A 14,300-nucleotide genomic window follows, 5' to 3' on the forward strand; every position below is an offset into this window, starting at 1 on the left:
TAATAAAGTCACAACCCCCCCCCCCCACACACACACACACACACACAATAAAGAGCAATAAAAAAAGTAAAGCGTCAGTGTGGAAATATTTAATGAGGTTTGTAGATTTTAAAAGCAAAGCTTGTATGCAATTAATTCGCTCCACCAGTACGTCTGAACGTACATGATTCCAACCATCCTTCGTACCGGTTAGCTCTTCATTTATGCATGTCAGAAAAGCTTTTGAAATATGAATTAATTGATAATCATATGTATCATTTAAATTACAATGTTTGAATAAAAGAATATTGACTTAAACCAAATATCGCCTTTTTTGCAATGGAATGATTCTTTAAAGCTTTTTGTACACAATTTTTTAATTAACAAAATTTATTTACTTGTTATTTTGATTCCTAGTACATTTAGGCAAATTTTTTAGTCTTTAGTCTTAAAATGTAAGTTTGTCTAAATTTTAAGCAATCTGTAATTTCAGTAATTTTGACTAAGATTAAAACGGCCTTTTTGTTTTTGACTCTTTATTTGGTTATGTTCCTTTTTTGAACTTCTGATAAATTAAGCTTCGCTTTGTTGGATGTTTTCATCCTTGTTGGTTTATACTTATAGACATACCAGTTAGAATTAAGAATTGTCTTTTCTTCGTTTCAATGACATGCAATTTTTAACACTGCAAAAAATGACAATCTACAACCTGTTAATAAAAATCGCCACTGGAATAAATACCATCCCGCACAAAAATGATATCTTTAATTTTTCCTCTATCAAAATCAAATGGAAAAGTGAAGGATTGACTTACTCCCCTACTTACTACAAGGTCCCCTAGAGGCCTCCAAAGGCGTAGCTGCCAGTAGTAATATCAAAATAGTTAGTGCTAAAACCTGCTTGAATAAAATACCTAGAAGGGTATCGGCATTTTATTTCTGAATAAATGGTACAAGGGCCTGTTTTACGATATTTCCTAACCATCCCCTTCAAATAAAAGGCCGTGTAATGCATATGTGACGCGTAGCAAGAAGAAATGAACGTGAATTCGACAATAAATTTTATTCATTTCTTAACGCTCTGTATTCTGTAACCCTTTCCTTCTTTATGGTTTAAGATTAATATCTAACAGAGGAATCGATATATTTTTACTTGGATGTTGCACCAGATTTTCATGTACTCTAATAAAGTGATACTCGCTGCTGACCAAAATATCGATACCCCCCTATCACCCCATTTATACTATCCCCTCCCCTCCTACTTGATGAACAAACTGACCAATGTCCATGTTAGCAACCTAAATTGACAACAAATTTTCTTCTGTCAATATATCCACATATATTCTACATCCATTACCAGAGGTCAACCTGTCCACATTAGAAACCTGTATATTTATAACACATTCATGATTGAAAATTGGATCAGTTTTTGCGCTTTTTTGTTGCTGTATATATACAATATATTACAATAATTTAGATCAAATATTAATCACTGGGCATTTCAGAAAAAGGGGGGAGGGAAGGAGGGTCAGTCAACCCTACACTTTCAAGTTTATAGTTTTAAAAGAAAAGGCAAAAAATTAGGATTTGGGAAATATTTCCACTATTTCACAGGGTCGATTTCTCTTAGAAAGGTGGAAGAATAATATACAGATATATATAAACCTTCCCAGTAAAAGCTCCACATATAAGAAAAACCATATGGTTCTAGTGGTTAGCGTGATTCTTAACTACAAACAGATATAAAAAATAAGAGCATCCCTTTTAATTCACAGAATTAATAAAAGTAAAAGAATATTATTGTGTGGGATCGAAGAGAAATGTGCAAATAAAACTGAAATTGTATTAATTACATTATTTTCCAAAACTACATACCTAATTCCTTCAAAATGTTGCTTTTTTATACTCTTTTTTATAGCTGTAAGGTTTATTTTTTTTGTTAAAATCTCGATAACTAAAACCCAATTGAGTTTTTCTAGGCTATTTATTCTTAGATATAGGTTTAGACATGGTTTTAGGCTATTTTGCCTCATTCCTTCCCCTTAGATTCTTAAAGCGCATCCGCAAGTAATAAATAATATTTATAATTTTGTATGTAAGTATAAAAAGTCACTTAAAAGTTTTTCTAGATCTAGTTATTTATCTTTTATTCTTGTGGAAAAATTGAACTCGTTAATGTTATCAGGATTAAAGATATGTATCCTTACAATAAAGTAACAGGATGTTTGTATGTTTGGCTGTCTGTACCGACGCATCTCGCTAACCGCTGAACCGCTATGTTTCTCCTTTACAGGGTAGCTTCGCATATAGGTCTATAACTATTTTATAACTACCACCCTCCCAAGAAAAAGTAGCCGCTAGTACATTCATACAGCAATTCAATGTTCATATTCTTTATAATAGGGAAGCCAACAACCTCTGCCCCCTCCCCTACCCCTGAGGCTTTATTTAGGAAATTATATATATTAGGGGGATAATCAACATTGATAAGTTAGATCCATTTCAAAATCCAAGTGAAAATAGAATAAGATTAAAATAGAAGACAACTCAAGCCATGAAAATTCCTGTAATCCAACAACATTCCTAACCATTTTGTTTTTTGGTGTGCTGAAAATGGATTGCCTTTTTCTTCTATAATTTCCAAAGTTGTACAGCAGATAACCCAATTATTGCAAATGCTATTTTCAGCTACTCCGGTCAAAGGGAAAAGCGATATAAATATATAAACGATTTATACATTATACATTCAAAATTTTAATTTTTCAAAGAAGGTGTATCAACTTTTTTTTATAGCTAGCCGGTTCTTTTAGTAAGTAGTAGATGTAAAATTTTTCATAGAATTCAGATATGCAATCGGTTTTTTTGTAGACCTCTTATTTTTTAAGTAAAAACGCAACAAAAAAATGGAAGAAAATGTCCATTATGTACAAAAATAGTAAGATCTTTAATTTGACACCTTACTTTTTGAATTTTGTCAGGTAATCATTTAAAAAATTGATTTTTTAAACCCACGAGAATAAAAACTTTGAACTTAATTTTATCATTTCACAGGTAAAAAAATATGGGTTCATATATACCTTTAGAATCAGAAAAATATTACGAATCCATTGTAAGCAAAATTGAAAAAAAGTAAAAAAATAAAAAATAAACAAATGGCCAATTATATTTTTTGTTCAGGCAACACTTTCGTCTTCCCTTTTTTACCCCTCTTTACCCCCCTCTTTACCCCCTTTGCATTTTTATACTCAATTCAAGAATTAAGACGTTGCCTGTATAATATAATATGATATTTTCATATAATTCCTTTTATTGTAGTTTATATACTATATTGTAAACTTTTTTTTCAATTTTGCTTACAATGGATTTGTAATATTTTTCTGATTCTAAAGGTATATATGAACCCATATTTTTTTACCTGTGAAATGATAAAATTAAGTTCAAAGTTTTTATTCTCGTGGGTTTAAAAAAATCGATTTTTTCAATAATTACCTGACAGAATTGAAAAAGTAAAGTGTCAAATTAAAGATCTTACTATTTTTGTTCATAATGGCCATTTTCTTTCTTTTTTTTGTTGCATTTTAGTACCTTAAAATCGACCTAATTTTTTTTTTTTAAACTTAAATTACTTAAAAAATAAGAGGTCTACAAAAAAAAACGATTGCATATCTGAATTTTATGAAAAATTTTACATCTACTACTTACTAAAAGAACCGGCTAGCTATAAAAAAAAAGTTGATACACCTTCTTTTGATTTTTTTTGGAAGTTTGAAGCTTTTTTAGCTAATAGTAAATATTGAGATAGGACGCGGAAGCTAGGTACACTTTCAGAAAGTAAAATTCAGTACATCGTTTTTTTGCCTTTAAGAGGTGTTCTCACAGTGTGAAAGGTCATGTTAATAGTTATTAAATTTTATTATCTATTTGTCTGTCTGTCTGAAGCTTAAGACACTCAGTAACCACTGAACTGATCGGATTCTACTCTTCAGGGAATATACATACTGGTCCTGTGGTGGTTTTAATGTTTCTCTTGATTAGAGTACACGATAATGTGGTGTAAGATCAAAGTAAAAATGAATCCATTATTGGGCCAATAAATGGGAGATTTCATTATATTTCTATAGACACATTTTATACATTTCTAGACATTTTTTAAGATTTCTGGTAAAATATAAGATAAGGGGTACTAGGTACAGGAACACCAAACATAAGCTAAACCTTTAATTGCAAGACATTTGTCTGGAAGTCCTTAGTACACGGTAATGAGTTGCGCCTGTGTTTATGACAAGGCACTTTGCAAGCGTCTGACATAGAAGCAATATGTATAAATTTTAACGTCTCTAGTATGACTTGATGTGGTCCAAGCTGGAACCTGACACAACCCCTATATATAATTCTGAAATGTGCTCTTTGAAAAATTGCTAAAACAGAAACACAAATTTTCTTTTTATATAAAAACATCCCAAAAAATATTCAAAGATACTTTAAATTTGGATACCTACACATTTTAGATTGGATTCATGCTGTTAACTTTTTAAAATCATATATAAATTAGTCTAAATTTTACTAGAATTTGTTAGGGGTTTAAGGACACATAAAATTGTCAATAAATTATAATAGAAATTACGTAGCATTATAAACAGACAAAAGATAAAAGCGCCTTATGGATCGAGTAGATGATTATCAGTTTTTGGAATCATCACAAAAAAATTAATGTTTAGTAATTCATAGTAGCCCAGTAATTTAAAGTGTTCACGAAGCTGGGAAAAAGTTGATATATGTCACTGATTAATGTTTTTTAAGAGTACTATTTTGAGAATTAAGTCTTAATTACTTCCCATTTTAAAATAAATCAAACTTTAAAAAAACGAATTTATTCCCTTGAAAACATTAATGTATTTTGTGTTTTATTATACATATCTTAAAACCTATCAAAATCGACAAATAACAATCTTTTTGTTAAGGTTTACTTGCAAATTTAGAGTAGAATAAATTCTTTTGTTACATACATATCAAACTAACCAAAAAGGTTTATAATTTCTTTTTACGGGGAGATTAAACGATTTTTACGGATAATCAAAAAGATATTACTAAATATGGATATAAGGTCAGCTGATTTATAGTTGTCGATTGTAACATAGCATCCTCATCCTATCTCAATAATTACTACTTGCTAAAAAAGCTTCAAACTTCCATAAAAAATTTAAATTTTAAAAATTAAAATTTTTAATGTATAATGTATAAATCGTTTTGGAGGGTGGTGGTATTCTCCTCCAAAATAGTTATAAACATTTCAAGAACTTATGACGAGCTACCCTGTAAAGGAGAACCATACTGGTTCAGCTGTTAGCAAGATCCTTTAGAACAGACAAACATACAGACATCCTGTTACATTATTTTAACAATTTATATTTAGGATGTGTGATTACTTAAAAATTTATTAATTTATTAACTTAAACAGAAAGAGGGCTACTTATAGTAGATATTCAAAATAAGCTTTAAAACACAAAATAATTTATAAGTTTTAGGTCATGGAAAGGAAACAAGTTTGCAGGTTTTGTTGTATTTGTATCCTTTCCATGAACCAAAGTTTTTATTATAAGCGTTTTCTAAGATAGGCATTTGTTGAGTATAACCCCTCTCTCTCTCTCTCTCACTCTCTCTCTCTCTCTCTCTCTCTCTCTCTCTCTCTCTCTCTCTCTCTCTCTCTCTCTCTCTCTCTCTCTCTCCCTCTCTCTCTGTTTTTCTTTCTCACACATTCAGATTTTTACCTGGGGGGTTAGTTGTTAAATAAATATTATTTAATGTATAAAAAGAAACCAAATATAAATTTATATTTTTCTATAAAAGGGCAGAAAAATAGCTTAAAACCAACAAACGACTTTTTTAATAAAAATAAAATAGCCTAAAACCTTTCCCAAAAACTATAAGAAGTTTCACTGTAAAAGTGAACCATATCATTTCAGCGGTCCCTTCTCTACAGATAAAAAAAGCTTACAACTTTATAAATTAGGATATTGTTAAATCTTTTCATTTAAAACTACCCTTCTGTACAACCCTTCTGTACGTAATTGTATGCAGGGAGGAAATGGATATTTGGCTTTTATTACATTAGTTCCCAAAGTTAATGACATTTTGTTAGTTGGCTAATTAACTTTGGGGACTTTCATAGAATTTTAATTGGTTGGTTTATTACTTTGAGTGTCCAAATGTTTAAACCACCAAATATTGTTTACAAAATGGGTAATTTTGTGTATATTTTCATTGAAAATATCCATTAATTTATCGGCCATTGTCTTATGCCTCTAATTCCCTGGTTATTTATGTAGCAAGTGGGTTCGTGGGTGGTGCGTTAAGTGTGTGTGTGTGTTATACTACGATAGTGTGTGTGTGCGTGTGTGTGGCAAGATAGGTAAGGTATGTGTGTGTGTGTGCATGTGTGTGTGTGTGTGTGTGTGTGTGACAAATTACAATAACTTTTCATTGGAACAAAAAAAATAATGTTTGTTTTTATGGAAAAACTTTAATAAAATGATTGAATTTTTTGCTGAAGTATATAGCAAATATAATACATTTTTACTTTTTAAACAATTTAATTCTTAAATATCATTCTTTCTATAGATTTAAACACTTTTTCTATTGTCTTTATACCAGTTCAAACATACCGAAATTCGGTCAATAATTTTATAAAATAAACCAAACTTTTTCATTACATTTTAAAGAAAGTTCGAAGACAAATATTATTAGAGATGTATTATAAAAATATTTCCTAAGTATTGTTTTTTTTGTTTTTATCTGTGAGCAAAGAAATAGCTTATTATTTCATAATTTAATTCTTGCACAGATTTTAACATTATTCTCATGTGGAAATACTCTTTGCATTTTAAACTGATTTTTTTCTAACTTAGTTGAACTTTTAAGGCATTATACTTTGAAAATTACTTTAAAAATACGAAAAGGTAAACGAAAATGCATTTTGAAAAATTAAATTCGCGATCACTTTAAGTGTTTACATTAGTAAGGCAATTCGATAGAAAAAATCATAAAGATTATTTGATCAGAATCGGGGACTAAGGAAAGTGATTCAGACAAACAACTCTATGTGCAAATTTCCCCACAACCCTCTTCCATTATTTCTACACTTCCCTTCAGCTACATCAAAAAACAAGTTCTATGCCAACAAAATATTTAATCCTAGGCAATTTCAAATGAAATAAATTGGCTGAATTACATCTCCTGATCAGAATCCTCCTAAATTCGCATTAAAGATCTACAAAAATCTTATGTTAATAACCCTTTTTTAATTTTATTTAATTTTTGTAGATTTTTATGAACATGAATTTTGGTGTAATATCCAAGTAATAATATATCCATTGATACACATAAATTACACTTATCACTTTCCATTTCTATCAGAGAAGAAGACGATAATGGAAGATTTTGACAAATTAGATGAGGGATTTATAATTTGTTGTCCATTGTCTTATCTCTGCGTAATAAAATACAAATGGAACAAATAAAAAGGCACATTTAAGACAATATTAAAAGACTAGCGCCTATGACCCCTAGAAGCCTGTAGAGACACTTGAGGCGGGGAGGTTTAAATCGACTACCCAATTGTTTATTTTAGTAAAAATTGGAGAGAGGGGTATCTCGCCCCTCCTTTTTAAATTTTAGTTGTAAAAATTAATAAAGATATTACTTTTGGAGGAGGGGATGTAAGGTTTTTTCTAGGAGCGATTTCTCTTGGGAGGGTGGTGGTGCTCTCCCTGAAAATAGTTTTAGACCTTCCTAGAACCTATGAGAAGCCACATCTAAAAGAAGAACCAAAATGGTTCAGCGGTTAGCAAGATTCTCCGGTACAAACAAACAGACAACCTGTTACATTAATGTAAGGATACCATTTTTTAGAACTGTAATCTCTAAAATTCTATGCACCAAATTAATTGTGTCATTCTAATGCTATCTAAGCAGGTTATTCTAAGTCACATGTTAATGCCCTGATATAATTCTGGCCTTTTACTTTTTAAATTTATTTTCAAATGCATTATCAAGATTATTAACGAAGCTTCTCTACTCTGATTTTATTAAGAAAGAAAAGACACCTTGGAAAACAACCAATCTTAACACAAAAAATCAAACTTCTATTTTGGAAGATGATTAAAGTCCGTCCACAGATTATGACGTCATAGGATAGAATAGCCTATGGGAGGCCAGTATAAACTGTAATTGACTTATGGTAAACTTTATGCTGGCCTCTCATTTGCTATTCTATCGTATGACGTCATAATCTGTAGAGAGACTTTAATCATCTTCCCAATAAGATATTTAAATTATTCAATTCTTAAAAGAAGGGTTTGCATAGAAATTTTGTATTCTATGACCTCTATAAAATGTAAAGCCATAAAAACTTGAATTCAAATGAATAAAAGTGGAACCCTCATAAATTACTTGTTTTTTAGCGGGGCTATTATATCTTTAAAGGCGAAGCTTTTCTAAAATTAGTGTCTTTTCAGACGTCTATAATGGATAGCTCTTTTCATTAATTTAGGAATGTAGAATTTTCCTGTAGATTTTCAAATGATAATTCCTATAATGTCACTTGGAAAGCATTGCAACTCTATAATCAATATCAGAACTTCCATTTGGTACAATTACATGTTACATTTTTGACAAATACATTATAAGATATAATTATCCCATTTATTTGTGATAATGTATCGAGTTACAATTTCAAAGCGAGGTGTCTAATTTTCTAAGGGAAATGCGACTTTCTCGGCTCCTATTCAAGATACAAGGCTGAAACTTTTTGTGAAAATTCCCAACATTAAGGAGCTCAATTAACTATACTACATCCACAACTGTCGGACTGCTTTTAAGCCGCTTTTATTTTTCACAACTGATTTTCTTATCTCTTGTGAAAGATAAAAGGCTGAAACTTCTAGTCAACATTCCTATCAATATGGAGCATAATTAACTGTAAAACATCCATTGCGATCGGACTGCTTTTAAGCAGCTTTTTAGCCGCGTTTGCTTTTTACAACAGGTTTTCTCAGCTCCTACAAAAGATACAAAGCTAAAACTTCTTGCCAATATTCCCTTCATTATGCACGATAATTAGGCGTAAAAGTATATGGTAGTCTGACTGCTTTTTGTTTAAGGTTTCGTGATTTAAAGTTTTTTGTATATTCTCTCTCTTTCTTTTTCTCGTTATGATAACAGATAATCTGCTCTATAACTCACTTTGTCCGTTTGTTTACTTTATAATAGATTTTGTGCTTCGCTACTTATAGATGTTGTCATCCTTATTTAAAAGCATTTTTTTCAGTGATATCTTCAAAATATTTTGTCTGGTTGATAATAGTAAGTTAATTCGATGATGTTACATTACCAACGTAAAAAATACCATATGCGATATATGATCTTTCAGCATGGCTCATAGCAGGTTTTAATGCAACAGAAAATATTTCAATAGCATGTTAAATCTGAAATTAAAAGTTTTTCATCTACATTCTGGTTTTAATCTTTTTAAGAGCAAGCAGAAGACCAGATAGGGGATAGACAAGGCTCTCTGATAAGAGGTATCTTCACATAAAATAGCTTTAGGGTGGTATTCACAGTGAATTATATAGTAGCTTCGCTACCTAAAAGGCTGATAACTATATACAACTTAATTAGTTTTATTGCACCAAGTTGCATTAAATATCAATATAGTAATAAATATAAGTAAAAAATAAACAATTTTTATCGTTATTAATGTCTAAAATGCACAGGTCAAATTTGGTCAAAATGATACATGTTTTTTATTAGACTTAAACTAACACAGCCATTTACTCATTGTAGTAGTATTATTTTATCCTTGAAAAAAAAACTTTTTGAAATGTCGTCGTTAATCTCAAAATTATATTCGAACTTCTAAATATACTTCCTATACCACAAACGGGGGGGGAGTATAAAAGTTTAAGTGGCCTAAATCCATCTCAAGGCTTATTAAATCTTGAAAATAGCCTGAAATCTAATTTAGGAAATAAATTCTCCATGATAAAATGAGTTGTTTCTTATTTAATGTTTTTCCGACACTGCGGGAATTTTTTTTTCAATTTTTGGGGTATTTTTGGCGATTTCTCTTGTAAGAGTGGTGGTACCTTTCCCCAAAATAGTTATAATCCTTCCCAAGGCCAATGAGACGATACAAAAGAGAACCATATCGGTTCAGGGGTTAGAAAGATCCTTTAGTTCAGACAGACAGACATACAGACACAAATAGCTACTTTTTAAAAAGGATTTCCTAATTTTTTTCTATTTTCAAATAAAGAGAAGCATATAAGACTTGGGAGTTATCCTCTTAAAAATTTTTTTTTCAATTTTGAAAATTTGAGTACCCCTAGGCAGGCAAGGGCTGCGGCTAGGCAGGCTAGGGAGCCGAGTGCGGCGGCCAGAGTTCATAGTTCGCTGTCGGGGGGGGGGGGGGGGGGAGTGTACTCAAGTTTTCAAAATTGATAAAAAATTTCCTAAGAGGATAATACCAAGACTTGTAGAGTAGCTACGCCTATAAAACTATTGTTCCTGGATGTAGAATATACATGGATATTATGACAGAGAAAAATTGTTGTCAATTTAGGTTGAAAATTCCCCTCGCATTTATTGGTCATGCCGTTTATCAAATAGGAGGAGAAAGTATGGGGTAAGGGAAGATCGTTGTTTTAGCCCGCTACACTTTACACTTTATTATACAGCATGAAAATCTGATGTAAGATCCAAGTAATAAATCCATTGTATCATAATTCATATTTATTACATGAAATGTTCATGATAAAAAAAAATATCTAAGTTTTTCAAACAATAAAATTGTATGGACGTTGATAAAGTAAAGATTAAATTCCCATTTCTTTTTTTAAAAATTATCAAGGACAGTTGTCTGCAGAAAAGAAAATAAATCGTTTTACTACTTACTCCTGTTTTGTTGGCCACTTTCATAAATATTTCCTACACTCAGACTTTTATAATATTTTTAAAGCAATGTTATGACTCTTTTTAGTAGCAAAGCCACTCTATAATTCACTTTGTATGTCAATCAGTCCGTAACGCTATAGTGGAAACGTTATTTTCTCGGCGCCTATTCAAGAAAGAAAGCTGAAATTTATAGTAAAGATTTCTATGACCATCTTATATATACATTGTTTTGCCCATCTGTCTGCTATTTGGGGTGCTAGATCGATTCCTAGATTTTCTAGTTTTCGTGATTATCTCAATTCCTATTCAAGATGGAAGGCTGAAACTTTCAGAGAGTAATTTACATTACCTTCTACATATTTTCACCAAGTTAGTAAGATTTGTTTATTAATTTGAGTGCTAGATCGATCCCTAGATTTTTAACTTTTCGTGATTTTCTCTATTCCCATTCAGGATTGACGGCTGATTGAATATGCTCCTATTCTACATATTTCCATCAAGTTTCATTAAGATCTGTCTATTAATTGCGGTGCTAGATCGATTCCTAGATTTTTAAGTTTTCGTGATTTAAAGGTTGCGTGGTTTTAAAGGGTTCGTGATTTCCCTATTTAATCAAGTTTAATAATTAATGTATGACACTGCTCTACAGTTATTTTTTTCCCAATATCCATTTATAATTTTTGAGCTTCGCTTCTTATTGATGTTTTCCTCCTTGTATTTAAATACAATTAATAAGAAGGATAAGAAATTTTTATTTAGGATACTTAATATAATTAATCTTAATTCATATAGATAGTTTTCTGCAGATAGGAAAATAAAAATATATGATACATACATTCTGTAATTTTTTACCTTTCATTTTAAGCAAAATATATTTAACAATACAATTTATGTTTTTACATTTTATTTTAAGCAAACAGTCTTCGAAATATTTATGATAATTGTAAATCAATAAAACTTAAAAACAAAGTGTGAAATACATTTAGAGATTAAAATCCGTGTTAGAACAAGGAAGGCGTTGCTCATTAAATCGCGGCACAACAAATCATATTGTTGGACAATCTAACATCAATATTTATAACATGTCTTCACTTGTAGAACATTATTTAGAAGTCAAAACAAAAAAATATAATACAAAATTGTTTAAATACAAGACAAACTTACATTGTCTTTATTATAGAAATTTTTCGCTTATAACATTGTACTTTATCGATTTTCAATTAAAGTAGTACTTTCCCTCAAAGTGTCTAATGAGCACTGAAATCCCTTCCCTCTTATTTTTTAAATATATAAATTGAAATGGTAGTTTTTTTCCTATGCCTAACCCATGCGGTGGCCATAACCACGAGGGGCTACGCAGTACCCAAAATATTCTAACCTGATCTAATAAAAAAACGGAAAACTACACCTCCACCCCCCCCCCCCCCCTACCCCATTATTTTACAATTCATTTTGAATCATGAGAAGAAAACGTAGAAGCGGGTTTCGTCGTATTTTCACGGTATCTTTTCTCATATTTCTTGCCCCTGCGGTGGGCTCTAACCCTGCGGTTAATCATCAACATTTACCTAACCAAACCTAACCTACTGTGTTTTCTTTCCATGATACTTTTTTAAAAATGGGTTGTTTTTATGGAAACCGCCATTACAGCTAGATTTTAATTAGATTTGCGTCATTAGTGAAACTTTCAAATTTCTAGTTTAAAATGTTTGACGTGATTTACAGAAAGAAAATTTGAAATAGTGTTCTTACAATCAGAATAAAGAAATATTTTAGACCAAAAAAATTTCACCACAGTGAAGTAAAAATTTATTACATGATATATAATGTTTAAATAGCTTCTCTTCAATAAGTTAGAGTTTTCTGATTTTAATATAAACATTCAACATCAGAATTAGATTGAAATTAACTCCTTCCCTTCTCCCTCCCACCTCCATTCTAATTCTTTTTTAAAAGCGAAGCTTTTCTATAATTTGGGTCGGTCCGTACGTCCGTCCGAGATAGATAGCTTTTATTCATTAATTTAGGCATGTTAGAATTGTCCTATCGATTTCAAACTTTGCATGATGATTCCTGTATAGTTAGGTACGATTTAGAAAGCGTAGCAACTCTATAATCTACGTATGTACATTTTAAACATGTTGATTTTTCTAATTTTTTAGCAACAAATTTTTATGTCATCTAATTATCCGTTTGATCTGATTTTTGGTATATTGATTCCTGGGACAACAAAGAACAATAGTATAAGCAAAGCAACTCTACAATCAAGTCCTAAAAATGTAAGTATGTCCAAAACATTATCCTGTATCAAGCAGTTTTTCAACACTTTTTCAGTTTTACAATTTTGATTCGACTCTTTCGATACTAGACACTAGACAAGTGTTAATGTCCGTTTGTTACGTTTCAGTGCTTCGCTTTTATGGATGTTGTCATCCTTGTTTCTTTGGATATTAGTAAAATCAGTATGCATTTTAAACAAAATATTCTTAGGGGGTGTGTAGCTTCTACCTCATTTAGGAGGGTAAGAAATAAAATTTCACCTAGATTAAGGAAGGACGACCAAGGGGAGAGAGGGGTAAGGGCGTTATTACCCCTTCCCCCAATTTTTCAAGGGCTTGAAGCCTTTAGTTTTTACAAATATGTCTTTAAATAGAAAAAGCGTAATACTTGCTGTTTTAAAGGATAGACAAGGGCTTTCCAAAAGAGATATGAACGCGTAGGTAGATAGATACAAATATGCAGACAGGACTTACGTAGCAATTCCTATAATTAATCTTAACATTAAGTAACACCGCAATATCAGTACTAAATTGATAAGAATATTTCTCTGGCAATATGGTGATTTTACTTTAGAAAATGCTTATAAAAGGGGTAACAGAAAAGGGGATGGGGAGAGGGGTAATCAGCTGATTAAATATGATTTACATAAATTTTTTATATAAAAGCTTATTTTTCTACATCATATTTTGTTTTGTTTAATAAAAATCTAATAAATTTAATTATTTGCTTTGATAACTGATAACTGACAAAACATGTCTACTCAATGTAACCAGTGGGGGTGGGGATATAAAAAAAGCAATAATAGTCAAAGTCAAGCAAAGCTTTCTATGGTAGAAAAATTAGAATATTTATTATTTAAATAAGGACATAAAACTACTTTAGCTATTATATAATATTAACCGCCTTGTAAGATCACCCACAACCAACGACAGCACAACAACAACAACATTCTAAGATATTCCACAACTGTTTAAATTATCAAAATCACAGCAGGATATTAGTATTTTATGTCATGAGTTTCTCATGTGCTATTTTAAATATGGTGCCTCTAGGCACAACCAACTATTACTGTAGAAGCATTGTAAACATTGT

General features: G+C 30.8%; 1 protein-coding gene across 1 annotated transcript in view; it reads left to right on the top strand.

Moving 5' to 3' along the window:
- The window catches only part of LOC145329578 (putative transporter HI_0519), a 73,391-nt gene that overhangs the window by 19,605 nt on the left and 39,486 nt on the right, over positions 1–14,300 (top strand). The window lies entirely within an intron of this gene.

This window comes from Acartia tonsa, chromosome 10 (genome assembly GCF_053477335.1).
Source record: "Acartia tonsa isolate MP-2025a chromosome 10, ASM5347733v1, whole genome shotgun sequence".
NCBI lineage: Eukaryota > Metazoa > Arthropoda > Copepoda > Calanoida > Acartiidae > Acartia > Acartia tonsa.